Here is a 27,333-nt window from a genome sequence, read left to right as displayed (position 1 = left end):
AAGTCAGCTATTTCGCTTATCAGTTTCGTTTGGCTCCCCAAGTATATGTTGGCTCCCCAAGTGTATGCAGCTGCGTTCACATGTATGCATCCAAAGTATCTAGTACAAAGGGTCAACGGATGTATCTTGTGTCCCCTTCAGAATGACAAATGTATCCTCAACAGATGTATCTTGTAGCCCCCACAAAATGATATATGTATCCTGCGTACCCAATTATCCCCTAATAGATGCATGTACAGGTTCTACAGGTCAACCAAATGACGTAGACAAACGTAGGCTAAGTTGTTTGTTTCGGGGTATAAAGGTAAGCCCATCTGGCCATGTAAGGTGTGTCTCTTTCTCTGGCACTAGCCGAGAGGAACACCCGCTCAGCTGACCGATCAATAAAGGGTGTGGTACTTGTCTTCCTGTCTCCGTGCCTCCTTGGTGTAATTAGGTAAGCTCCGGGGGGAAAACGAGCCCTTTTGGCTAACAAAGTGATGTCACTGGATCTACTCACATGCTTAAATGTATGCATGCAGTGTTGTTGTAGCCATGTTGGTTCCAGGATATTAGAGAGGAAAGGTGGGTGAGGTAATAGCTTTTATTGGATCAACTTCTGTTACCTCCCCCACCTTTTCTCTCATGTTTAAATATAAGCATTTGTGTAAGCCTTTGCAGGATTGGAGCCGTAAGATGTATTTATCTTCAGCTGGTGTAAATCAGCACACATAAATAAATTCACAGTATAAGGAGGATGTGATGGGGGTGTCCATTCCACACAGGACTGGAAGGAGTTAAGGTGGCCAGCTAGGCCCAATTAATTTTCCAGATTGCACCGGGAGGAAGAGCCAGGGAGCAGGAATTGATTAATCAGACGCAAGGCTCCACTGAACAGGAACAGGAGGGGCCCGTATAAAGGTAGCTGGCAACAGAAAGGGGCTGCAGGGAAGGAGTCTGCAGTCACTCCCTGGGAGAAGGGAGGTGTGTCTGGGGCTAAAGGCGAGTAGCCTCGGTTACTCCCTGGGTGGGGAATGCCAGAGAGGTAGGCAGGGCTTAGGGGAAAGAGCAGCAAGGTCTGAGGTAGGTCAGACCTTGGCTGCTGATGAGAGAGCCCCTGAGCCAGGCCTCCCAGTAGAGGGTGGGCCCAGGTCCCCTTACCAGCAGCTGATGAAGAGGCACCAACAGGGCAGCGAGCAGAAAGACTGCCTGAGCCCATTTGCAAGAAGGACTCTGATGCCCCAGAAGTGGGGAACACATGGTGACCCAGCTGAAGAGCTGAACCATGAAGAGGAGGCTGCAGTTCCTGGAGTGAGAGAGGTCTGCAGGGTGAGAGGATGGTGGGAGAGACACCACCAGGGCGCAATGCCTACCCGTAGCTAATCCCCAGGATGGCCAGCAGGAGGCGCCACTAGGAGTGAGTGGACCCTGTGACAGGGGACCTACATAATTAGCATTAAGGTTTTAAACAAGCCCTTATACCAATAAGCCATTCCAAGATGTGCATTAGCAGTACACTGGTGCAAGCACCTCACATGCATTTAGCTCCATGCTTTTAGTCACTCCAGATGTGTGCCTATTAACTCACAGACTTGAGTGGCTGATTGCTGTCAGAGAACAACTCTGTAATTCTACGAATTTTTATTTGAAAACACTTTTTCAAAATACAGTATTGTGGCAATCAGTGCAATGTAGTCCTCCACTCTGAGGAGTAGCGTCTATTAAAAGCACAAGCAAGAACATTTAAGAAATGTTTCTAACACCTTTTCTCCATTATTTTTAGTATGTGAGCTATTGGTTATTTTTTCTCAGTCCATTTTCTCTTTCTTTAAAGTGCCCTTCCTATGTGAACTCTTCCTTTTTCCTTCTAGCCCTCAGGAGCCCAGCTGCGCTTGCAGCTGCAGTTTGTGGCCCAACGGCCACATTCAATTCACTTTCTCTGACGAATGCTAAATTTAGGATATGAAACAGTTCCTAGGTTAGCCCCTGATTCAGGAAAACACTTGAGCTCATGCTGAACTTTAAGCATGTGCTTGAGTTTCATTATTGTCAATGGGATTTAAACACGTGCATAAGAGCCGTTCTTGGATAGGCAGGTTGTCCTCGAATCTGGGCTTTTGGTTTGTACAATAGCAAGAGGGTTAACAGTAGCTGAAAGGGCCCCACCTGGTGGCATTGCATTTTGTGGTGGTGGTGATGATAAGGGCAGTTCGAACTTGCTACTTTTCCTCTTTCAGCCCTTCACCAGCTCCTTAACTGCATCTTTTCACTAATTCCTCCAGCATTTCCATCCACTGCCCTTGTTACCTTTATTCCTCATTAACCTTCCCCGTTAACTTAATGGGCTTGGGGACTGTTTGTGTCTCAGTGGTGAGATCCTCACAGAATGCCCTTTGGGGAATTGGTGAATAGCTGAGACATCCTCCAAAAGGTCCATGTGGCCAATCACAACAGAGCTTTGGACAGTCAGTCAACCACCAGCCTCTACTAAACTAGTGAATTCTTGGGTTTGGTCTCCCTAAAGTTCTCATAGTTGGAAGTTTCCTACATTGGAACTTTTTATTTAATTAAAAATCATCACAAACAAACCAAACCAATGTTAAAAGAATGGTGAAACAGATCAACCCCATCATCTCTCCTACTTGCCATTTTCTGAGCAAAAGCATGAATCTGCAGTATTTAAACTACTCTCTGCTCTTTGGCTTCCTTTTCTGCACTTTCCAAAATCTACTGTAATAAAGATTCATGAATCAATAAGCAGAACCACTTTCTTTTTCCTAATTGCATCATGTGGCTGGACTAGTCAGCATTTGCCAGTCCATCTGCTAAATGTGCTGTGTAAATGGTATGTGCAGCATAAAAATAGTTATTGTACTCATTGTAATCAGCTGCCTAAAATATTCCAATATTCCTCCTGATTTTCCCCAGAGCTGCCTTCTTCTCTTCTTCTTCTTTTTTTTTTTTGCTCAAGTTACAAATGGAAATGATGACCCATTGCTACACTAACAAGTAAAAAAGCCAACACTTTCATAAGCTTCAAGATCTATTGTTATAAAAGAAACCCCCTGTAGATTCGCTTAATGAAACTGCAGTCTTGAAGGGCCCTGACATGACTGATTAGTGCATCTGATTCAACTGATGCTAAAACATCTTAGCTACAATTCAGCTGAGAGGGGTTTTTATTTAAAGGACAATGTTGTTTGAACACAGGAACACGAACAATAAAATCCACAGGGTGACTCAGTGCCTGCCTGTTAGTTTTTCCTCTTCCCCGTGGGATATTTTGCTTGAAAGAGAAACCAGGAAAACTTCCTGCTTACCATGGGCGTCCTTCCCATTTTCATTAGTGGTGCGGGTGGCTATGCACTGATATGAGCCTATGACATTCCAGTATAAACTTCCCCAAAATTCTGGGCTGTTTGGATACACATTTGGGTTGGGGGGTGTCTTGGTTGGTCAGTTCCCCCTCCTGAAGCAGTCAGCAATCTCAGCTGTTAGGGAAACATCTTTCTAGTTTCACTTGCTGAAGGTAAAATGTATTTGGGGGGTGGAAAAAAACAATAAATGGCTTTTCCTGATAAAACTACAATGAGCTGTAAGGCCCGTATGCTTGCCTGGCTTTCATGTGGTACATATATGCCTGAAACTGAATGCCCACAGGTTAATCGAATGCTGTAATATGCATCTCTAGGAAAGGTCTGGAAAATGTCTGCCAAGAACTGCGAGACTCATTTTCAGTAGAGATTTCCTAGAACATGCCATGTACTCTATGACTGGAGAATAGAATCTTTTTTTAAAAAGGCGGGGGTAGGAAAAGTGATTATTAATGACCTTCAGAACAAAAGTGGGGACCAGAAGCGGGGCCGGGGGCAGGGCTGGAGCAGAGCAGGGGGCAGAGTGGGGCTAGATGGTGCTCCCTTCCCAGCCTCAGGCCCTGCCACGCCCCCGGGCATTCCTCCGTGCCCCAGTTTGGGGACCAGTGGATTGGACTGACCCCTGGAGCCTCTTTTATTATTAATAATTAATTATTTATTACCAACTCACCTAGGACACCCAGTCAGGACCCCTTTGTGCTAGGTGCTTTTAACAGACCAAAAAGACAGTTCCTATCCCAAAGAACGTAAGGCTTATAAAACATTTTCTTTCGGCTTAACCAACTATCAGAGAAAGATGAGGGATAGAAACGTGGAAGTCAAAGCAGGATGAATATTCACACTATGCTAAGTACAGGATCTAACGAACCACAGGTGGAAAGGGAGGTGGATGATTTTATTAATGATTGTGTTTTAATTGATATGCCCTCTTCACAGATAAAATCTCCAGAAAAGGCATATTGCTCACGAAAAGAACCATCATTTGCAATGGGAAGCAGGGATTTAACAAGCTCACTCAGGAACGAGCTGTTTTCTGGCACAGTGGCACATCTATACTGTACTTTGGAAGATAAACTTAACAGACTTAGAGGACATTTTGGAGCATGAGAATTAATGTTCTCAAACTGGGCTATACACAGGCTTTCTCAGTGTCATATTTTAAACAAGGACAGTATGCTAGTGGGGTTTCTTCCAACCCCTTTTTTTCTTTATTGTCAAAATGAAGTTTCCCAGGTCCTGGGTTAATGTGTTTCATCAAACTATCTCTAGAACATCCATTCCTCATCACTTGGCTGAGGAACACTGCAGCATGATTACACTTTCTCTCCTGCTCTCTATAGGAAATGCAGTTTGGTGGGGCTCACAAAAACTCTTGTGTTTGCCAGGATGAAATCTCTATTATTAATAGAACATTTTCAGGCTAACACACAAAACTAAAGTTGTTTTCCAGAGGTAATGTAGCTTTTGGCAACAAGTCCTTCAGCAAAAGTTTATTAAGGGAATATCTCCACATTTGCAGGACCCTCAGCAGGATATAACCAACGAGTGAGGAGTGATATCCCAAGAGACATAAAAACCACTCAGTAATAGTAAGTCTTTGAATATATCCCTTCTGGTTCTTCCCCTTCTCCATTGGTTTGAATACAGCTGGGAGTGGCAGGAGGGAGAAGTATACTCTTATGGCAAAGGCCCTGGCCTGAGATTCAAGAAACTTTATCCTGGGTCAATCTAGCCAATGTTTTCGATGTTTTTAATGGCCCTGTCTCATTAATGCTAGGCCTTGTTCTGATTTCTGCTTTGTGCTGAAGGGGTAGGAATAATTTCCCTGGATAAATGGGCTCCTGTGCTCTAGTGTTTTTTTGGTTTGGACATACAGGAATTTTCTATGACATTACTCAGTCTTGTTATGTGATAGGATTAGGGTGACCAGCTGTCCCGATTTTATAAGGACAGTGCTAATATTTGGGGCTTTTTCTTATATAGGTGCCTCTTACCCTCCACAGTCTGTCCTGATTTTGCATACTTGCTATCTGGCCACCCTAGATAGGATGGGATGTTGATATGTGTCTTCCTTTCTGTATGAATTCTCTTGGTGTTTTATAGTATGCCATAGTTATAGTGATGACCACAAGGATGTCAGGATGATCTTCTAATGAGTCAAGTTACCATCAGTTATGGTAACTTCTTTTTAAAATTATGACGCTCCCATTCTCACGTCTTCACTGCCAGCATGAAAGCACTTTTATATTTGTTTCAAGTTTCAAATCATATGTCACATCTTATGACTGGTCCAAAATTCATTGCCAAAATTTGGAAGGCCAGAAATGGGTTACAGGCTTGCCTCCCAAACAAGGCATATGGTGAAAATGTTCAGAATCAGCCTCCCCACAGGTGATACTCAAGAGCCAGCTCTTGTGAGGGCAAACCTGGGAGATGGCTCATTTCTTACAGGAAATCAAGCCTGTGTCAACTAGAACAATATAAAATTAACATGTCCCACGTTAAATGGATTAAATATTGGCTAACTGATGGGTCTCAAAATGTAACTGTAAACGGAGAATTGTCATTGAGCAGGTCTGTTTCCAGTAGAGGTCCTGCAGGAATCAGTTCTTGGCCCTACACTATTTAAGATCTTTATAAATGACTTAGAAGAAAATATAAAATCATCACTCATAAAGTTTGCAAATGACACAAAAATTGGGGGAGTGGTAAATAATGAAAAGGACAGGTCTCTGATTTAAAGCAATCTAGATTGCTTAATAAACTAGGTGCAAGCAAACAATATACATTTTAATACAGCTAAATATAAATGTATACATCTGGGATGTGGGATGGGGGACTCTCTTCTGGGAAACAGTGACTCTGAAAAAGATTTAGGAGTCGTAGTGAACATGAGCTCCCAGTGTGGCCAAAAGAGCTAATGCAGTTTTGGGATGCATAAACACGGGATTTCAAGTAGCACTGAAGAATGTGTTTTACTGCTGTAATTGGCACTGGTGTGCTCGCTGCTGGAATGCTGTGCCCAGTTCTGGTGCCCATAATTCAAGAAGAATGTTGTTAAATTGGAGAGGGTTTAGAGAAGAGCCAGGAGAATTATTAAAGGATTAGAAAACCTGCCTTTAGGAAGACACTCAAGGAGTTCAATCTAGTTAGTTTAACAAGGAGAAGGTTACGGGGTGACTTGATTACAGTCTGTAAGTACCTACATGGGAAACAAATATTTGATAAAGGGCTCTTCAATCTCGCAGAGAAAAAGTATAACAGGATCCAGTGGCTGGAAGTTGAAGCTAGACAAATTCAGACTGGAAATAAGGCGTAAATTTTAATGGTGAGAGCAATTAATCATTGGAACAATTTACAAACGGTCATGATGGATTCTCCAACACTGACAATTCTTAAATCAAGATGTGGAGGTTTTTCTAAAAGATCTGCTCTAGGAATTATTTTGGGGAAGTTTTATGGCCTGTGCTATACAGGAGATCAGACTAGATCACAACGGTCCTTCTGGCCTGGGAATCTATGCCTGTGATGGGGTATCCACCTCCACCCACAAGGCAGAGTAGATTAAGTAAGGTTAATTAACTTGATTGGCTGCAACTGAGGGAGAGCCAGGGATTGAAAGACTGATGGAAGATGAAGCTCAGCTGAGCAGGTGAAGGCTGGGCTGGTATAAAGCCAGAGGTTGGCAGCAGAAAGGGGTGATAGGGAAGTAGTCTGCAGCCACTCCCTGGAAGAAGGAGATGTGTCCAGGGCTATGGTGTTAGGTAGTCTGCAGTTATTCCCTGGGAGGAGGGAGTTTGGGCTGATAAACCCGGGCGAGGCCAGAAGATAAAACCAGAGAAGTCGGAAGGAATCCAGGGAAATAGCAACTAGGTCAGGGCACAAGCAGACTGCAGTTGCTGGACATAGGACTGGAACCCGGAGTGCAGGGCAGGCCTGGGATCCACTACCAGCTGCTGGAGAAGTGGCACAGACTGGGCAGTGGAGCCAAAGACTGCCTGGGACAGTTGGCTGATAGGACTTTGATACCCTGGAAGGGAGGATTATACTGACCTGGCTGGATGACTGAGTCACAAAGAAGGAGTACACCAAGTCCTAGAGAGAGAGCAAGACCATGGGGCGAGGAAAGGGATATGGCATCTGAGTGGAGCTAATCACCAGGCGTGGCCACAAGGAGGTGCCCCAGCGGTGAGTGGAAGCCTGTGGTAATGTCCTATTGAGATTTTTGTATTTTAAGCAGGCCCTCAGGGGCTTGTGTGTGATCTTAGTGTCTCACCAGGCTTGGGAATTTTGGAATTACAAGGGAGTTACAACTTGTCACAACAACTGACTGTCTATTGTTTTGGTTAATTAAATTGCAGCCTTTTTTCCATAATAAACTGACTCTCATTAAGCTAATCCTTGATCTGTATCACAAACCAGTCTATCCAGGTAAAACCGAGTCTCTGGCTTTCCTTCACAATGTAGTGGAATAATTCCCTAATATACTGCCTTCTAGATAGCTGTGAATTCAGCATTATGCCTCTAAAAAGGCAGGCAGTGAGTATCGAATGTGAAATAAGATCCCTCAAGCTTAAGCATGTTATCTATACTGCATTGTTTTGCATCTCCAACCCACTGAGCCAAAGAACCAAGTGTTTTCTACAGTAGATTTCCTGTTTCACTGTCAAAGCTCAGCCTGGTTCCAATTTAAATATTGATCGAATAAAAAATGAATGTATTGCTTGAGGCGTACTAGACTGGCAGCCCTGGAGACTTTAGTTCTCTGTCTAACCAGAGAACAGGTACAGCATGAGCATGGCTGTAAACTTCCACTGTCCTCCTAATGTGATTCAGCATCGACCTGAAGAGGCGACAAGGTAATGCAACTCATTCTTATCCTCCCTATGGCCATAAAACCAAACCAAACAAACTCCCCTCTCACGCCCCCTTCCCCCGCACCAGTTAATACCAGTTCTAATGGTGTTTGCTGTGGTGTGGACATTTGTCCAGTAGGAATAATGCTGACAGCATCAATTCATATTGCATATAAAACCAAATGTAGCACATATGGACTTTACATCATTGCCACTCATAACTCTGGATTTGAACATATTAGTCAGGTGATGTTACTTTGCACACCATTGTGGTATCCAGGAATATTCCCTTTCAAAACAGGAATGCAATCAAAACATTGTAGCTTTTGCACAACCATTTATAAAGACTCAAATATCTGCCCTTGGAAACTGCTTTGCTATTTGAGGAAAGCAACTTGTTTTGATGTTAAACATTACAAAAGAAAAAACTTGTAACTTAAATTACTCCATTTAAGAGCAATAATGAAAGTCTGAGTGTGGGGGGAAATGCAACAGAAATTTTCTATGGGAAAATATTTTATATCACAGACGTTATTAGTTTCCTAAATTTAGTTAGATAAAAATCTTTTCTGCCAAGACACCATGGCTGTAGCAACATAATATTTGGCACAGAACACTTTGCTTTATTTGTATCCACTTCAGTGGGGAGGAAAGTCTTTTAAATTCAGAAAGTTTCTGGAAACTGGAAACTCTGGGTTCACAAAAGGGAATCTGGATTTCCAGATTAATCTAGATACAGCCAGATTCATCCCTGGTGCTATTCCACTGACTTAAACAAAACTGAAGTTTGATTGGGTTGATCTGAAGGGGGACAGATTTGCAAGTAGTCAGAACCCCCAATTGACACCAGATCTTCAAAAAACCTCAGCTAGTAGTTAGGCACCTAAATAAGAACCAGATTGTCAAAAAAGCAGAGCACTCAAAACACTGATCTCTTCTGAAAAATTTTGACCGTTTATTTTGGTTCCTAAATGGGAGCTGATTTCTTTTGAAAATCTGGCCTAGTTACACAGGGGGTAAATTTGATCCAGTATGTTTTAACCATGCGAGGATGCAGTTTGAAAAACTACTCTTTATGTATTTGTTAAATAATCATAATCTGTTTTCTGAGCTTGCAGTTACATTGCTGGAAATTAGATAATTATCTTCAAGTGATTAGAAAGTACATTTAAGATCATAAGATCATGGCTGTTACAGAGGGACAGACAGTGCTGGAGCTTGAAGATCACAAATTTAATTGATGAGTTTATTGTAGTTTTTGCAAAGTTCATGTGAACCATTGTGCGGGTATTGTAAATAATTTAATGTTCTTCACCCTGCACCTCTCCCTCCTTGCTCCCTGGAAGCAGTGTCAGCGCCATCAATCCAGCATGGCTGGGGCACTCAAAAATAACAAACCAATGTTCACACACAACACAACGGAGAAAAATGCGGTTTAGTTAAGGAATCAGATTTCAGTTGTATGTTTCACAAGGGTTATTATAAATAATAGTGAAAAATTTTTATAGCTTTAAAAATTATCTCCTTGATAGTGTCTTGGGTTTCCTTTTAAGTCTCATATAGTAGAGAACATAAATTGCACTGTACTTTCTGGCTCCAGCATGAATGAACTGAGAGGGGTGGAGTTGTTTCAAAAATCTAAAAAACATTGTGTCTTGCCTTGCATTACTAATCCTAACCCTGATGCATAATAGAACTGCTTTGTACGTCTGGAACTATTAAGTAGAAAATAATGGCATCTTTATCTAAATGCATAGCTGTCTTTTTATCATGTAGCTTGGCATGGAGAACTATTCACATGTAAAGGTTAAACATATTTTGTGAATTAAAATAAATTCAGAGTGCATTCTTCCTGGAGCCTACATAGTTAACATTTTCTTCACAAAAAAAAAGTAGTGCCATGTTCAGAGGTAATATATACAAAAGCTGTGATGATTTGGGGAATCTACATACAATTTATGAATTCTGGTTCTGCTATTAGGGCTGTAGCATGTTTCTCCCAGACCAGGCAGCGGTGGCTCCAGGCACCAGCACTCCAAGCACGTGCCTGGGGCAGGAAGTCGCGGAGGGCGCCCTGTTGGTCCCTGCGAGGGCGGCAGTCAGGCAGCCTTCAGTGGCGCGCCTGTGGGAGGTCCGCCAGTCCCGCAGATTCGGCGGCAATTCGGCGGTGGGTACGCTGAAGCCGCGGGACCGGAGGACCTCCCACAGGCAAGCCGCCAAAGGCTGCCTGACTGCCGTGCTTGGGGCGGCAAAAAAGCTAGAGCCGCCCCCTGAGACCAGGGACAATGGAGAGCCATTAACCTGAATGGCTCCCATTCAGATGGAAGCACCTTAGGACAACAGGGTGGCTGAAACTAGGAGAACTAGTTTTCTCCAGCTTCTCTGAAGGAGGTTGGGGTTGGGAGCAGAAAAGAGGAAACAAAGAAACCAGGGTTAGTGGTAGGACGTTATAAATAGGACCCTATCAAATTCATGGTCCATTTTTGTAAATTTCATGGTCATAGCATTTTAAAAATCTTGAATTTCATGGTTTCAGATATTTAAATCTTAAATTTCACGGTGTTGTAACAAAACATGAATTTGTATTTAAAAACAGCAAAATATAAACATGCAAAGCCCTTAAGACTCAGCGTTTCTCAAACTGGGGTCCTGACCCAAAAGGGGGGTTTAACAAGGCTATAGTGTGTGGGGGGTGTGTGTCATGGTGCCACCCTTACTTCTGTGCTGCTTTCAGAGCTGGGCAGCTGGAGAGCAGCAACTGCAGGCTGGGTGCCTAGCTCTGAAAGCAGTGCTGCTGCCAGCAGCAGCACAGAAGTAAGGGTGGCAATATCGTGCCCCTTCCACCCCCACAATAACCTTGAGACCCCTCCTTTTGGGTCAGGACCCCCAGTTTAAGAAATGCTGTGTACTTGTGTATACGTTTATCCTATATTATCGGGTATTTTTATAGTATAGGATAAAAGTGCACGAAAAACCAGATTTCATGGTCCGTGATGCATTTTTTATGGCCAGGAATTTGGTAGGGTCCTACTTATAAGCACAGAGAGACTCTCAGAATCAAAAAATGAAGGTTGGGGCAAGTGGGAGGAACAAAGAGGCATATTTTTTTGTAGCAGAGGAACTTTTCTGACCGAGGGATCGATTCAGCCCAGCCTAAGACCAAACAAAGCTGAGCCGGAAAAGAAAGAGAGGGAGACTCCCTGATTCAGAGAAGCCATGAGCTGAAGGAGTGGGTATCTGAACACTTTAGAGTAGTGGTTCGCAAACTAGGGCCGTTGCTTGTTCAGGAAAAGCCCCTGGCAGGCCGGGCCGGTTCGTTTACCTGCCGTGTCCACAGGTTTGTCCGACTGTGGCTCCCCCTGGCTGTGATTAGCCACTCCAGGCCAATGGGGGCTGCAGGAAGTGGCACAGGCTGAGGGACATGCTGGCTGCCTTTCCTGCAGCCCCCATTGGCCTGGAGCGGCGAACCGTGGCCAGTGGGAGCTGCGTTCGGCCAAACCTCCGGACGTGGCAGGTAAACGAACCGGCCCAGCCCGCCAGGGGCTTTTCCTGAACAAGTGGTGGCCCTAGTTTGAGAACCACTGCTGTAGAGAACTCTGCCTGAATCCCAACAAATTCTCCAAAGTGGTAAGGAAACTGAGGCAGGGAAATATATGCAGACATTTCTCAGTTTGCCTGAATCTGCATCTTTTTTGTGCTGTCTAATGTAAAGAGTGAGTGTTTTAGATTCCCTTTTTTGCAAACCCCTTGGGTTATGTGCTTCGATTATCACATGTCCTTGATGAGTTAAGTGGTAAATTAGCGCATCTACAAGGTTGGTGCTCTGGGAGAGGGTGTGCATGAGCCCCTGTGGTGTCTTCTGGGGCTCAGCACTCGTCCTGGGAGCCTAGGGCAGCTGGACTGCGAGGCCCCATTTCCTTGAAGGGGTAACAGACAGAGAGCCTGTGCCCAGGGAGTGTGTAAGAAAGCTCAAAGAAAGAGGGTGCTGGAGCCTACCCAGCCTCAGGCCTGGTCTACACTAAAAAGTTAGGTCAACCCAGCTATGTCGCTCAGGGTGTGCCCTGAACAATGTAAGTAAGCCGACCTAACCAGTGGTATAGAGAGGAAGAATTTTTCCATCGACCTAGCTACCACCTCTCAGTGAACCTCTCCTGTTGGCGTTCATAGTGTCTATACTGAAGTGCTACAGCAGCGGAGCTGTGCCACTGTAGTGTTTTAAGTGTAGACAAGCCCTCAGGCAGCTTAAAGCACAGGGGCCTAGGGTGTTGGGACCCAAACACAACCTCCTGGTGGGCAGGGGGAGCTCAACCAGGAGCGTAAATTAGACTCCTTGTCCTGACTCTGATCTCATTGTAAATCAGGATTGACTCCACTGAAGTCAATGGAGTCACATCAATGGAAAACCAATGTAAGTGAAAGGAGAATCTGACCCACTTAGACTCCCTTAGACCTATTTAACAGTGTGTGGGCTGGAGCCTCCACTACCTTGCACCGTATGTAGTCATTTACCCCTGTTCAAAACAGATTTACACCCACTGTGCACAGTTGTAATGACTACACTTCACGGCAAGGCAGTGGAAAATCAGGTCCCTTGAGCGGAGGAGTGGTTAATATACACACCAAGGAACTGTAAACTGTAGGTTATAGGAGAGGGTGGCCTACTTTAACTTATGCCTTCTTCCACCCTGCCTTACTTCCTGATTTCAAGGAGGCATGATCGGCAAGCATGCAAACACAGCCACAGCCCCAGCTTCCTGTTCATTAACTGCAGTGAACGGTTCCTTTCTAGAGCGAGGCACACACTGGTCCCTCACCAAGGAACAGCCACATGCACTAGAGGTCCTGACTGCCAGCCTGCAGTGATGGCAAGAGGTCTGACACTGCTCCCCAAGCCTTGCGGAGCCATTGCAAGTCACAGAAAGATTGCTGCACATATTACCCTGCAGTATTGCACAACAGCACTGATGGAGGGGAACAACGGGCCATCCTGAAGTCAGCCTTGAGCTGCTCCCTTAAGGAAGTAGAGGAAGAGCAGTCTCCGGGTGGGGATGAAGAAGAGAATGGTTGTGAGGTGTTTCCAGTGGGGATAGAGAGGTACTGATACCATTTTACAAGGCACTGGTTATAAAACCTCAGCTGGAATACTGGGTAGGATTCTAGTCACCCACGTTCAAGCAAGATGAATTCAGACTGGAACAGGTGCAGAGCCCAGCTACTAGGATGAGCAAAGGGATGGAGGGCCTATCTTCTGAGAGGGGATGAAGAGTTTGGCTTGTTCAGCCTTGCAAAACAATGGCTGAGAGGGGAGCTGATTGCTCTCTAGAAACACATCAGGGAATTAAACACCAGAGAGGAAGAAGAGCTCCGGAAGCTAACAGACTATGCTGGCACAAGAACAAATGGATATAAATTGGCCATGAATAAATTTTAGGCTGGAAATTAGGTTTCTTATCAGAGGAGCATGATTCTGGAACAGCCTCCTAATAAGAGTAGTGGGGGCAAGAAACCTAACTGGTTTTAATATGGAGCCTGATAAGTTTGTGAAAGGTGTTATATGGAAGGGTTGCCTGCGATAGCAGGGGATTGGACTTAGTGACTGAAGAGATCCCTTTCAGGCCTATGTTTCTATTTTCTTATGTTCTTAGGACTGCAAAAGCAGACTGTACGTAATCCTACAGAAACTGCTATCCCGCCTTTAGGATGACACAACTGGAGCTAAATCCTAGTGAGCCAAATGTTCCAGGCTTCCTGCCCAGAGGCAGCAGATAAGAATCAATGCGTCTCTTCTCAGTTCCCATTTTTAAAAACCATTGGGCATTAGATATTATGGAAATAATAAAAACAAACAAAGAAACAGGGTAAAAAATGCTTGGTAAAATAAGAAGGCCTGATCCCACAAGCATTTACTGCCAGGCATAATGCTCAGTACAGTGAAAAGCCTCATTGATTTCCATGGGACTACTTCCAATATTAAGCACTAGGTCCAGTAGCAAGTGTTTGCAAGACTAAGCTCCCGGTCAATAAAACAACAACAAAAGCCAAAAAAGGATGATTGCACCATGTAACTTGATATTGTCCAATCTGTTTTTCATAAGGAGGAAAAAATTGTCTGAAATCTGAACCCTTGTTGCATTTTTAGACACAGCAGTTTTAGGATTCCTACTTCAACTGTGATTTTAATAGCATTTTAACATCTGTACCAATAATTAAAATTTTGTTGTGTATTGTATGCTTTGGGCCAGATTCAAGTGTCACTCCAGATTTATGCCAGTGTCACTGAGAATAAAATTTGGCCCTTCATCTTTAAAGCACATTTGAAACATTACCTAAACATCATCTGACTATGGTATATACCCATTTTACTTATGGGGAAACTGAGACCCAGTGACCTGATATTCAGAAAAGCTGAACTCCTACTGCCTTCAGTGAAAGGGGCAAGTGCTCAGCACTCCTAATATCAAATCAAAAGGGGCAGGTTGTGAAAAGGGCTCAGGGACAGATTTTCAAGTGCTTTATACACACACTAACTGACTTCCACAAGGAATGAGAACAGAGCTGGGACTAGCAATCAGGATTTCCTGATTCTCATTCTTGAGCTCAGGACACACTGATCTAACAGCGCGGCCTTGTGATGTATTTCAATGGATTCAGTTTGAGAAAAGAGTTAATTACTTCTGAAAATTGTTTTTGGCCATGATTATTTGGTAGATTCTCTATTCTGAATGGCTGATCTCTTAGAAGTAGAGTGACCAGATGTCCTGTTTTAAAGGGACAGTCCCGTATTTAAGCCCTCCTGCAGGCGTCCCAACTTTTTCTTAAAAACAGGCAAATTGTCCCATATTTTCTGTCTCCCTCCATCAGTACTGGCGGGTCCTGCTGCCGACTGGATCCCCGCTTGCCAGCTGCCCAGCAGTGATTGGGGGTGGGGGAGGTCCAGTGGCCAACGATGGGAGTGGGTTTGCAAAGCTGGTGGCGGGGCGAAGATGCAGCGCGCGGGGCCGGACACTCCGCTGCTGGTCATCAGCACAGCGCCTTCTGCGTGCCAGCTCTCAGCCGGCAGGGCCTTGCCCCCCAGTCCTGTTTCTGGCTACACAGTGTGAGCTGCAGTGACTGGTGAGTGCGGGCAGGTGCCAGGCAGCGGCCAGTTCCGTGTCGTCTCTGCTGCCCACCCATCCGCCCTTTACGTGCTCCGCCTCGCGCCGTCCTCTCCCTGCTTTGCCCCTTCACCTCCCAGCCCTGCTGCTCCTCCATAGCCACACTGGTAGGGCACATCCCGCTCCCAGCGCTGTGAGGAGAACCAGCCCCTGGTTGAAGCACTCAGCTCACTAACAGCCTGGCCGGCAGGCTCCTTCCTTCCCCCCTCCCCCACCCCCCGCCTCTGCCTGGGCTGGCCAGGAGGAGCCAAGCCCTGCATGTCTCAAAACCTTGCACAGAGCTGGCATGAGGAAGCCTCTCTATCCCTCAGATGAGCTCGAGTGGTGGGGGGGGGAAGGGATTTCCAGGCTGTTCACGCCCCGAACCTGCAGGCTACACAGCAGGCCCCTGGGCCCTCTTCACCCCCCCTTACCACCCCTCCACCATGGGTCCTGCCCCCGGGGAGGAGGGGGGGCTGCTCTGTCCCGTCGGCACCCACCCTCCCCTGCTGAGCCACTCTCTGACCGGGTTCGCTGAAGCCCCTGCAGTCAGGTTCCTTGGGCCCAGGTGCACAATGCAGCCTTGGGGCCTAACCCCCTCCTGCCCATGCTGTAGCTGGGAGACAGGAAGCAGTGGGCTATGTCGGTGGCCAGCAGCAGCCTGGAGGTGTTAGCTGCCTTTTGACATTGTGCGAGTGTGCGGGCAGGAAGGGATAAGCTGCTTCCAGCCATGGTGGGGGGGTGGGAGGGTGTGCGCACACAGAAGAGAGAAGCTCTGCAGAGACATGGGCCAGGTCATCCCTTATCCCCTCGTCCTCCCCTGGAGCTGGAAGTAGCTCCTGTCCTTTCCCTCCCGCACAGTGCGGAAAGGCTGCTGCTGCTGGCCACATTCTGGTATGCACCCTGGCAGAAATCTGGGGAGGAGGAGCATGTGACCCTGTGTACTTCCCGCCCCCTCCCCCCGTCAGGAACCCTAGGTACTGGGAGAGGTGGGTCCATCCCGGAGGCCCAGCCAGGTATGGAGAGCAGAGATTGCTAGGTTGGGTGGGCCAGTCACCTCCCCCCCCCCACCCACCCAGTGAGAGAGGTGTGTGTGTGTCACCTCTCCCTGTGTGTGTGTGTGGGGGGGGAGCTAGGGTGTGTGTGTCACTCCTCCCTGTGTGAACCCTAAATCCTTAAAGATAAGAAGGTAACTGAAAAGAATCCAGCTGTGCAGTATTTCTTTTTAACGGAGGCTCAGTCAACTTGATGTTGATTTGAATGTTTGTACTTCATAGTTCTGATTGTTTGTCATTGAACTCACTTGAATATGAGTAATTTTACCAGCTGTCCAGTATTCCGCATAGAGACATATGGTCACCTTACTTAGAAGTGGGCCTTCCTACAGCCTTCACGTGTGTGTATATGCACACCATGCATTGCACATGCACAACACCTACACACGTGCTTGAAAAACGTTGACACCTGTGTGCACACTTTGAATAGTCTACTGCAGCTGCAAGTGGGCTCAATGAGTTTTACAAGTGCAAAGTCTAACACAAGGGAACCCGTAGCCGTTAAGCTGTTGAAATTCCATGCAGAGATGTTTTCCCCATGTAGATGCATGCACACTTTTGCAACCACGTGTACGAAGGGAGCAGTCTGAAAATGTGCCCTTCCGGCTTCTAGTTAACACGAGAATCTCCCTGCTGAACAGTTCCAGCCCAAGGATGCTGGAAGATACATTTGACATGCATGTGTTTCTTATTAAGTGAAGCTGTCAGAAAAAGGGAAAGGTTTAGATTCCAGAAGTGGTGGAGCTAAAGAGAAGACAAATGGTTGGGCTGCAGCATTACCAGAGAGAGAGAGAGTCTCTAGCTAAGTCATGCTGCCCCTGCAGCTCATCATTCTTCACTGCTCACTGTAAGGCTGCAGATACTCCTTTCCAAGCATGTCTGCAGTGAGATTAAACCATAGATTGCAAACCACTTTCTTTTATACCTAATCCTTGTGCTGCAGTCAAATTAGGGAGGAGACTACAGCAAAGAAGCAGGATTAATTTCACTCGGTATGCCACTCTTGTTGTTCCATGAACATAGGGCCATATTCTGTTACAATGGTGTAAATTCAGACCAACTCCACTGACTTTAGTATAACAGGGTTAAATTTACATGGGTATAACAGCAGAATTTGGCCTGTGATCTTTAAATTACAGCATCAATTAAAACCCCTTTAATTTCACTGTAGTATGTTTTTTTGCACATTTTCTTTAAGGTTTTTTACTCAAAAAGCATAGACAGCCCCACGAGGGTGCTGTTGTGTGGCAACGGAGTACCACATAAATTAAGCAAACTCTGGGTAATATCTCTAAAAATATGTGTTTATAGCTCCCTGCCAGTTTCTGACTAATGCTTTTGTTTGTTGCTATAGCGAACCACACATGAATCTGATAGCCAAAAGCCTTCTTATGACTAACCTTCACTCTCTGGGGACTGAAAAATGGAATTACAAAACAATCTGAGGAGACTGTGGGAGGAAACACCTTTTTTGGCACAGGATCCACCAACATTAAAAAGAAGAATATCGAGAGTGGAAAACATTAGAAATGGGAACTGTGCGGCTGGGTTGGCTTTAACCTATAGTGATCCAAACAGAGCCTCTGTCTAAAATGAAACATAGAAAGTTGTCTTATTTGTGCAGGGAGCAGTACTGGGAGCTCTCACCAGGCGTTACGGGATGGATCCAAAGCCTTTGGAAATCAGTGCCCTCTTGGGATCAGAGCCCAATGCATTCACAGCCTGCTCACTCAAAATCCTTTTATCTGATTCAATGACCCATAAGCCAATGGTTTGAATTTTCTCAGTTTCTATTATTGTTTGTATTTTGGTAGCATCGAGAAACCTCTACCAAGATCAGAGTCCCATTGTGCTAGGCACTGTACAAACACAAAGTGAAAGAGAGTCTCTGCCCCAAACAGCTTACAGTCTAAATGGACGAGGCACACGACGGGAGAGGAAACGGAGCGGATGTGACTTGCTTAACACAGCAGATCAGTGGTAGAGTCAGGAACAGAAACTCCCTCCTCCCCCCACATGTTGCCTCAGGAAGACGCGGTCCCAGGAGAGGTGGGTCCATCCCGTAGGCCCAGCCAGGTGTGGAGGGCAGAGATTGCTGGGTTGGGTGTGTCAGTCACCACCACCACCCCCAGGTGAGGGAGGTGTACGTGTCACTGTCCAGGTCACTGGACCAGGATACCCAGCTTTTTTTGTTTAAAGAAAGAATTTCCTACCTACAGGAAGAAGTTTCCTGTTTAAAGAAAAGTTTGAGCCATTTCTAAAATAGAATAACTTAATCTATATTCTGCCAGACCAGAATTATGGTATTGTTGCTTCATTATTTATTTTAAATAACCCTTTTCTTCCAGGCTGTACAAATGTCAGGGTAAGGTATTATTGTCTATAGGAAAAATCAACATTTTCTATTGATATTAGATATCTGACCACAGCCTGCATGCTGCCTCTTTGTCCAGAATTTTTCCATTATCAAAACTACTTTCAAAGGGTTTCATCATTTGGTGGGGTCCTCAATGGAAAATGATCTGAGCTCCATGTATAGCTCTGTTGAGAGAGATTCCAACAGAGTCTGATTCCAAGCGGCCATTGACTTTCCTATAGACATTAGGAAGTATCTGTTTTTTGACTAGTGAACACAAGATAAATGACTGGGATACAGGGTACTGCTATAATTTGAAATGCACATGTCATGGGACTTATATGGTAGCTGCTGATCATTTAATTACATAGCACCAAATCCTCAACTACCCAGATTTCGTTCTGTCGAGCAAAGCTTCACTGGACTCCTGTGAAACTGATATTATGACATGTTAAATACTAAGGGGATGCTACATGATCATTTCCATCCTGTACCCAGTGATAACTATTGAATTTGTTTAAAGCTAGCTTTTGAATCAGTTTAACTTTAAATATTTTCACAAAAGATCAAGTACTTTGTCACTTAACTCTCCATTGAATTCATTTAGAGGTAGGGCCCTACCAAATTCACGGTCCATTTTGGTAAATGTCACGGTCGCAGCATTTTAAAAAATCTTGATTCTCATGGTTTCAGATATTTAAATCTTAAATTTCACAGTGTTGTAACTGTGGGGGGTCCCAACCCAAAAGAGATTGGGGGGTTGCAAGGCTACCCTTGGGTAGTGTAGGAGGCTTCACGGTATTGCCACCCTTACTTCAGCGCTGCCTTCAGAGCTGGGCGGCCGAGAGTGGCAGCTGCTGGCCGGGCACTCAGCTCTGAAGACAGCATTGCCACCAGCAGCAGCACAGAAGTAAGAGTGGCAATACCATACTTCTGCGCTACTGCTGGTGGCGACACTGCCTTCTGGGCTAGGGGCCTGGCCAGCAGCCACTGCTCTCCAGCTGCCCAGCTCTGAAGGCAGCACAGAAGTAAGGATGGTAATACCATGGCCCCCCTACAATAGCCAGATTTCACGGTCTGTGACACTTTTTTCACGGCCAAGAATTTGGTAGGGCCCTATTTGTAGGGCAACTAACATGAGGCATCTGAGCCAGGTACAAAATAAAGACCAAACACAAATAGCTATAAGGCAATGGTCAGTCAAATTGTGGACTGTCGCTCACTATAGGACTCTGGAGCACTTACTGGTGGTCTGTGGAGAGGTCATAGGAGGTCATAGGATGCTGGCTCCACCTCTCTGCTTTCAGCTGCTTCTACAGATGCCCAGGCTTTTCATTAAATGTCTGAAAAGATGCCTGCCTAGCTGGCTCCATGCTGTGGACAAGAATCTGAAAGCACCTGCAGGTACTGAAGCCACCAACGTAACAATTAAAAATAGCTCAATATCCTAACGTTATTTATTTATCCACGTCAATAACTGCTATGGATGATGGAGGGATGCCGTGTGATCTGGACTAGGAGGGGAGATGGTCTGTGCAATCAAAAATGGGGGCAGAGGTGGTCCGCAAAACAAACTCTTGTTCCATCCTGGAGAGCAAAGCGCAAGCAACTAGCCTAACATCACTATTATGATTATTGTTCCTTAGATCTTATATGGCACGTCTCATCCATCGCTCTCAAAGGGTTTTACAAAGGAAGATAGTGATACTTATCTCTGTTCTACAGTGATGGAAACTGAGGCAGCGCAGTGAAGTGACTAGCACAAAGTTTCACAAGAAATCAGTGGCAGAGCCAAGGCTAGAACCCAACTGTGTTGGAGCTCAGGGCTAGCTCTACAGGACTACCCTACCTCCCTCAGCTAACGGGGGAAAGGAAATGCTTCATATTTACTCTTCCACGTCTTCCCTGCTCTCCCTTTGTCAATAGAAACTGAACCAACCAAGCCTGGAGAATGCAATTGTTTCCAACGCTGGCAAGGAAGTCAGTTTGCATTTTTATTGAAGCCAGCCCTAAAAGAGAGCTAGGAAATGATTTATTTGCCAGCTATAGCAAGAGTCCTTTAATTTTATATATACATATATATTTACTCAGGGACAGTGCTATATAACAGAGATTAATTATTGTTTGAATAAATGCATTGTTTTCAATATAGAATTTCAATATTGAAAACAATGTATTTTCTCAAATAATAATTAATATCTGTTACATAGCACTTTCCCTGTGTAGATCACAAAGCACTTTACATAGGAGGTCAGTATCATTATCCCCATCTTAGAGATGGGGAAACTGAGGCACAGGCAAGGGAGTGATTTGCCCAAGGTCAGCCAGTAGTAGAGCCAAGCATAGAACCTGGGTAATCCGAGTCCCAATACAGTGCTTGGTCCAGCTGACCACACTGCCTCCATTATTATTAAAACATTCTTGTGGCAATTTGATGTGTTTGTGCAGCGCCTAGTACGCAGGAGCCCTGGAATATGATGAGGGCCCCTCGGTGCGACAGTAGTAATAACAATGATAACTGATTGATCTAGCTCCCTTTCTTTCAAATCCTACTGGATCAAGATTTGGTAAGTATGCACTAGAATTTATTATATACAATAATAAAAAATCTTCAATGCATTTGTGTTGTACTGGCAGGGGAGGTGGGCCGCAGCAGTGGGGCACTGGCACTGACCTCAGTGAGGAGTTCTCCTTAAAAACTGATGGTCCGATCAGTGTTAATTTCACATCCCTTTAAAATACAATATAAGACACAATATCTGTATAGGGAGTCACTCTCACAGCCTTCCCAGGAGCTATGGATGTTTATTTCTATTGAGACGCGTTGGTATCTACTGCTTCTTCAGCTCCCCTGTATATTCCTGTCTGGGTAAGCCTGGATATCTGGGTGATCATCAGCTAGGGTATTCCATTACTCGCCTCCCTTTTTTCCTTTCAGGGCAAATACCACTCCATTTTTACTGCCAGTCACTATAAAAATCAAGAAATGCTGGACAGGCAGGTTTTGTGGTGCTGCTGCTGTAACTTCATTGCCTGTAGCTCTGGCAAAAGGATATTTCAGAGGAGCTGGTCAGTAATTAAAAGGGCAGATGCAGGTAACAGGTATTTTATCACCCCCCACCTATATGCTGGTGTAAACAAAAACACTTTGACATTGAAAGCTGTAGATTATGTAAAATGCTTCCTTTACAAAAATCCTGCACTCGTGATTTCTCTTGAACAGAGAAGTCAGTGTTGCAAAGGTAGCCCTCTGGTCTGACATTCTGTGCTTCTCTGTGACAACAGACTGTGAGCCCCACGTGTAGCAGGAACAGGACACTGGCACTAACTTCTGCTGCGTGGCTCTGAGAGGAGAAACTTGCACTAAGGGATCTACTGAATAAGTTCAGCGGTCGCTTTGCCCCAAGCAGCAGGAGCCTAGGAGGACTAGAAATCACTGAGAGTTCTTGGAAGCCCCACAGATAGTAAAACAAACCCAACACCTCCAGAAAAGATTTTTTTCAGCTAAAACTCTATTCGTGTGTGTTTTTTTTAATCTCACCCTCCCCTCCTCCACCTTCACCCATTTGTCTGTTTTATCCACCTTTCTGGTACTTGGACAGTAAGTTCTTTGGGGGCAGAGACTGTCTTGTTACATGTCTGTACAGCACCTAACAGCATGAAAGCCTTGATCCTTGTTTGTGGCTCTGAGAGGTGCCATCATAATACAAATAATCAGTAGAAAGATGTAATTGGAGTAAGACTATAAGCAATCTGACTGTTGCGTTTCTGTAAACAATAACTAGCTTGAGAGACCCCAGATTTGACTCCGCCTTCCTCACAGGGACATTTTCAAACTTAGATTTTTATCCCTTGGAAGAGACTTTATTCGTCCTTCCTTCAAAAATAGGGCTACAGTCATAGTTCAGTGGACAGAGCACTGGAGTGGGAGTTAGCAGAGCTGAATTCTAGTCTTGGCTCTGCCCCTAGCCTGCACAATAGCCTTGGGTAGGTTATGTGCCTGCTCTGTGCCTCAGTTTCCCTATCTGTAAAATACGATACTGACCTAATTTGTAAAGCGCTTTGAGATCGGCTGATGAAAAGCGCTAGGTCAGAGATAGGTGGTAGTATTAGCACAAAGGCAGGCTCTCCTAGTACCAGCTCATGATGCCCAGGTTCCCTTCTTTGTGAGCCTGGTGTGCTTGAAACTGACCAGACTCAGACGTGTCTCCAAGCAAGCCAGTGCATCAAAATCTGATCACTGTCTGTCTCCAGCTTCCTCAGAAGAACTAAGTCAGCACCGCCTGTTTGTTGTTGGCATGTCAGCCATCCCAGATGCTGGGCTGTTATGGCCATTTGTAGCCCAGTTTTGGAAGGAACAGTGTTTTTTTTCACTATTATACATTTTAAAAGAGAAAAATGTGGGGGAGTCAAGTTTTGATTGATTTGGTGGCACTTAACACCTGTTTTGCACTCACTTTGCACTGGGTAAATTACCCTGCAAGGTGCAGGGCCGTGGAGAATCAGACCCATTGTGTATATCTCTGGGAGCATGCAGTGGGGCGTCGCAGTTCTGTATCCACCCTATTCTGAGGCTGTGCTTTAAAGCATCAATACAGCTGTCAGCTGGTGTTTTAAAGCACATGAATTTACTTGCAGTTCCCCACCACAGGGGTGCTGGTAAGCGATAGAGCTTTGATTCCTTGTCCCAGTCATATGGCTCGGTCAGCGTTACACAAGGGACCACGCACCCGTCATGTGGCAGGGATCAGTATCTGCAAGGCTCCAGTGATAGCTGTTACAGCTGCCATTAAACAAAAAATCAATGAGAGAATTATGCTGCTTCTTATTGGTCATGTGTCCGTACATATGGTCTATAAACCTCAAAGGCTCTCTGATCACATGGCCACCTCTGAACACAGTTCCTTCTGCAATGGCTTGGCTGACTGCTGAGGTGGCTCCATTGTCCATAGACTGCTGCTTGCAGGCTTTTCCGGTGTCACTGACTGGGATGCTGTCGGCATTCTCTCCGTCCTCAAGAGAGAACAGAGTTATCTTTGGCTGGGTTTAGATGTTTTCTGTTCTCGTAGGAGTGCTCCTCAAAGTAGTTATGACACGTGACCTTGGTGTGCATGAGATAGCTGCTCCCTTGGCAGGGTGCCAGATGCTTCTCTGTTTGAAAGCGAACATGCTTGCCAACTTTCAATGGGCGTAACTATTTGGCATTCTTACTGCAAAGCTTCTTCTCTTCTGGTTTCCTGGCATGCTCTTCTGTATCCAGGGTTAGCTGTCTTTGACTCAGGAGTTCTGTGTGCAGAACTTGGTGGATTGGGCCCATAATAAGCTTCTTTTCAGATGTTGCATGAGTTTGAAATTTCCTTTCAAGAGCATTGTCAGAACTGAAAAAATTGAACGTCTTCCCCCCTCACCCCGAAAACACCTTGCCTATCTAATTTAATGTATTTCAGAGGCATCTAATCTTATCATCTAATCCTGCTATCTATGAGATTTCTGCATCACACATTTGCATACAGAGTGAATTCCTCCTGTTGGGAACACAGCTGAAAGTACATCTGCCACCCAGCGTCCCTCACTGCTGCTGCTTGATGCTTTGCTGTGAAATTATTTCCCATGCCGTTTGTGGCCCACCCTTTAGCAGGAAGGAGTGTTTTGTTTTTTTAATTGGTAGCTGTGTACATTGTGGCATTCAGGTTTAAATTGCAGGAGTGCCCAGGAGATTTATCTAAATTGGGGCATCGTTGTGCTAGACACTGTGCAGAGTAGAGTAAATGATAGTACCTACTCGCTACTGCATCTGTCATCAGCCACACTTGGTAGCAACTGCTATGGTAAATGTTATAGATCGTAAAGCCAGAAGGAATCATTGTGATCATCATCTAGTGTGACCACCTGCATAACAAAGGCCGTAGAACTTCCCCAGAATTAATTTCCTGCTTCAGGTCCAACAGCTGTGCTTGAACTACAGTATAGCTTTTAGAAAAGCATCCAGTCTTGATTTAAAGATTACTAGTGTTGGAGAATCCACCACAACCCTTATTAAGTTGTTTCAGTGGTTAATTACCCAAAACCAATGTCAGTACTTCTCCTTAGAATTCAGTCTGAGGAACCTACAAATCACTGCTATTCTACAACCATCTGTGCCGCTGTCCTGCCTCTCCTTCCTATATTTACATTTCACCTTTATTATTTCCATTATATGGTATTTTATATTCTAACATTCCCTGTATAACAGGAATAAGAATACCCTGTGAATGCCCACACTCCCATCCATACTGTGCTCCTCATTGGCGACGGTATGGAAATGTTGCTCTGGTCTTCTGCAGGAGTCCTGTGGACTAAAATGGACTTGTGCAGCTGTGTAGTGGGCAATTCTGCTGACTCGGGATTAGTAGTCCTAGGTGGGGAGGAGGAGAGAAAGGAGGCAGAGAGCTCCTTTGCAAACAAAAGGCTTGGCATGCCCAGTGGTACTTGTTGGAAATAACTGGCTACTACAGAGTCACTTTCTGCAGTAACCTCCTCTTACAAGAGTCGCATCGTTAGTAGCTGCATACAGTAGAGTTTCTATTTACTTTCCTAAAAACAAATCAGTATATGCAGGAGATTACACGCATCCTGAAACTAATCTGCAAGCGCTAGGCTTCCTTTTGTGGCTTTCTGGTTTTCTTTTGGATAAACAGGGTTTACATATTTGGCCAATAAAACATACAATTTACCAATTAATTTGTAACTGGTGTTGTAGCATTTGAGATGTCTGATTTCCTTGCATCAGCCAATACAATTATACCAATCAGCTTCTCTTAAAACGCTAAAGAGAGACAGTTTTTAAAAGTGAAGGTGGATCACTCCCAAGTTAACTTTATCCAATCCATTTCATTCATAAATTCCTGCCAGACTGACTGAAGCAGTTGTTAAATCCACTATGGATATACAGTCCAAATCCGGATCTAGTTTAACACTGCTTTACTAAGCAATATCACTAAATTTATGCATTGCACGATTGTTCCATGCAATGTTTCCATCCAGTTCTCTACAAATCACCAAAGTAACTGAAATCTCCCTCTATGAATATTTTGTGTGAAATATTTCTAAAAAACATCTTGTTTTCGACTGCTTACCATATTATAATAGTTAATTAATGGTCATATTATGCCCCAGTGCAATAGTTCGTTAAGAGTTTAATAATAACATATCACCACTCACTAACCACTCTTATTTTTTCTAGCAATGAATAGCTGTAAATATGAAACCTAATTATAAAAAGTTAGGCTCACAATTGCACACTGCTACCACAACTGTGTAAATAGCCATGTAATTACTCAGTTTGCCAGTACAATGTGGGTGGAGTAACTGCTTACTTTAGTTAGGCACAGAATTGTATGCACATTTTGCTGCACAATTACATGCCTCATTTCCCCCCGCCCTCCCCCAATCAGTCCCATAATGTGCAAGAAGTTAACTTTAACTAGTGATAGGAGACACAGGACAGATCAAATAATAATCAACTCAAATTTTCACCTAAAACATGAACCACACCAAAACCTGACCTTGTCTGAGCTTTGAAAATGTTGGGAAATGTTTAATGACATTTTTGCATGCTTCTCTAATCTGCCTACAGCTGATATTAGAAGCAGACATAGTACAGGAAAGGCTCAGCTAGAACCAGGAAATGTTTGCCATCTCATGAGAGAGCTGGTTCTTTTGAAATTTCTGGACTGATTTTTTTTTTCTGACCTTGGACTTTCTAATAAACTCGGGTACATTTCACATAAAAAGATTTTTGGATGCTTATCTGAACTAAATCGACACGTCAAACCTTTTTGAGGTTCACTTTCAACTAGTTTTATCCACGTTTGTTGGATAGAAGCAGTACTCAAAAATGATTAACTACTACTTATAATTCACTTTTCATCTTCAGAATGCTGTACAGCTATTAATTAAATAGTCCTCACAGGATTTCAGTTCTTGCACATGTACTTTGAGGATTCGCTTTAGTCTAAGACTCATATTCTTCACCACAGCCCTCCAAATAATTTTGGTGGGGCTGGATGGCTGGAGCAGCATGAGGTCAAGACATGGCAGGGGTAAGAAAAGACTGGGCATCTGGGCACTGGTGGAATGGTAAAGAATTTTAGATCAGCACTGGCTTAGGGTGAAAGGTTTGGGAGCAGGGGATTTAGTAGGAGATTGGTCCTGCTTTGAGCAGGGGGTTGGCCTTGATGACCTCCTGAGGTCCCTTCCAACCCTGATATTCTATGATTCTATGACAGTTGGAAAACGAGCATGCGAGAGGTCCAAGGAGAGTCTTAAGGAGAAGCTGGATGAGGCTGCCTTTCCAGGACTAGGGCAGAACCACAGGGGTAGGTAGTGGACAGGAAAATGGGTGGCTGGACTAGCTGAATATGTCAGATTTCTGGAATTGTGACTGCAGCTTGCAAGGTGCTCTGGTACAGCAGGTAATGCTGATGGCCATGGGAACTGTCATTACTTCATTAAGCTAATTTAGGCAGGGGGAGGTGGCCAGATTGCCTGGGTTCTGGTACCAAATAAGGAGAGAAAAAAGTTTAGCAGATCCCAAACTTT

The 27,333-nt window shown here is 44.7% G+C and overlaps 1 protein-coding gene and 1 long non-coding RNA gene across 3 annotated transcripts in view; one reads left to right on the top strand and one right to left on the bottom strand.

Moving 5' to 3' along the window:
- AHNAK2 (AHNAK nucleoprotein 2) overlaps positions 1 to 27,333 on the bottom strand; it is a 144,400-nt gene that overhangs the window by 56,047 nt on the left and 61,020 nt on the right. The gene's annotated exons all lie outside the window — the stretch shown is intronic.
- Positions 1 to 27,333, top strand: part of LOC120403048 — a 49,677-nt gene that overhangs the window by 7,022 nt on the left and 15,322 nt on the right. For both annotated transcript variants that reach the window (XR_005597440.1, XR_005597439.1), the window contains exon 2: positions 4,873 to 4,942. This is a non-coding gene — a long non-coding RNA (uncharacterized LOC120403048). The remainder of the gene's footprint in view (positions 1 to 4,872; positions 4,943 to 27,333) is intronic.

The sequence above is a fragment of the Mauremys reevesii genome, linkage group 4, assembly GCF_016161935.1.
Source record: "Mauremys reevesii isolate NIE-2019 linkage group 4, ASM1616193v1, whole genome shotgun sequence".
Taxonomy (NCBI): Eukaryota; Metazoa; Chordata; order Testudines; family Geoemydidae; genus Mauremys; species Mauremys reevesii.
This window is presented reverse-complemented; position numbering and strand designations above follow the sequence as displayed.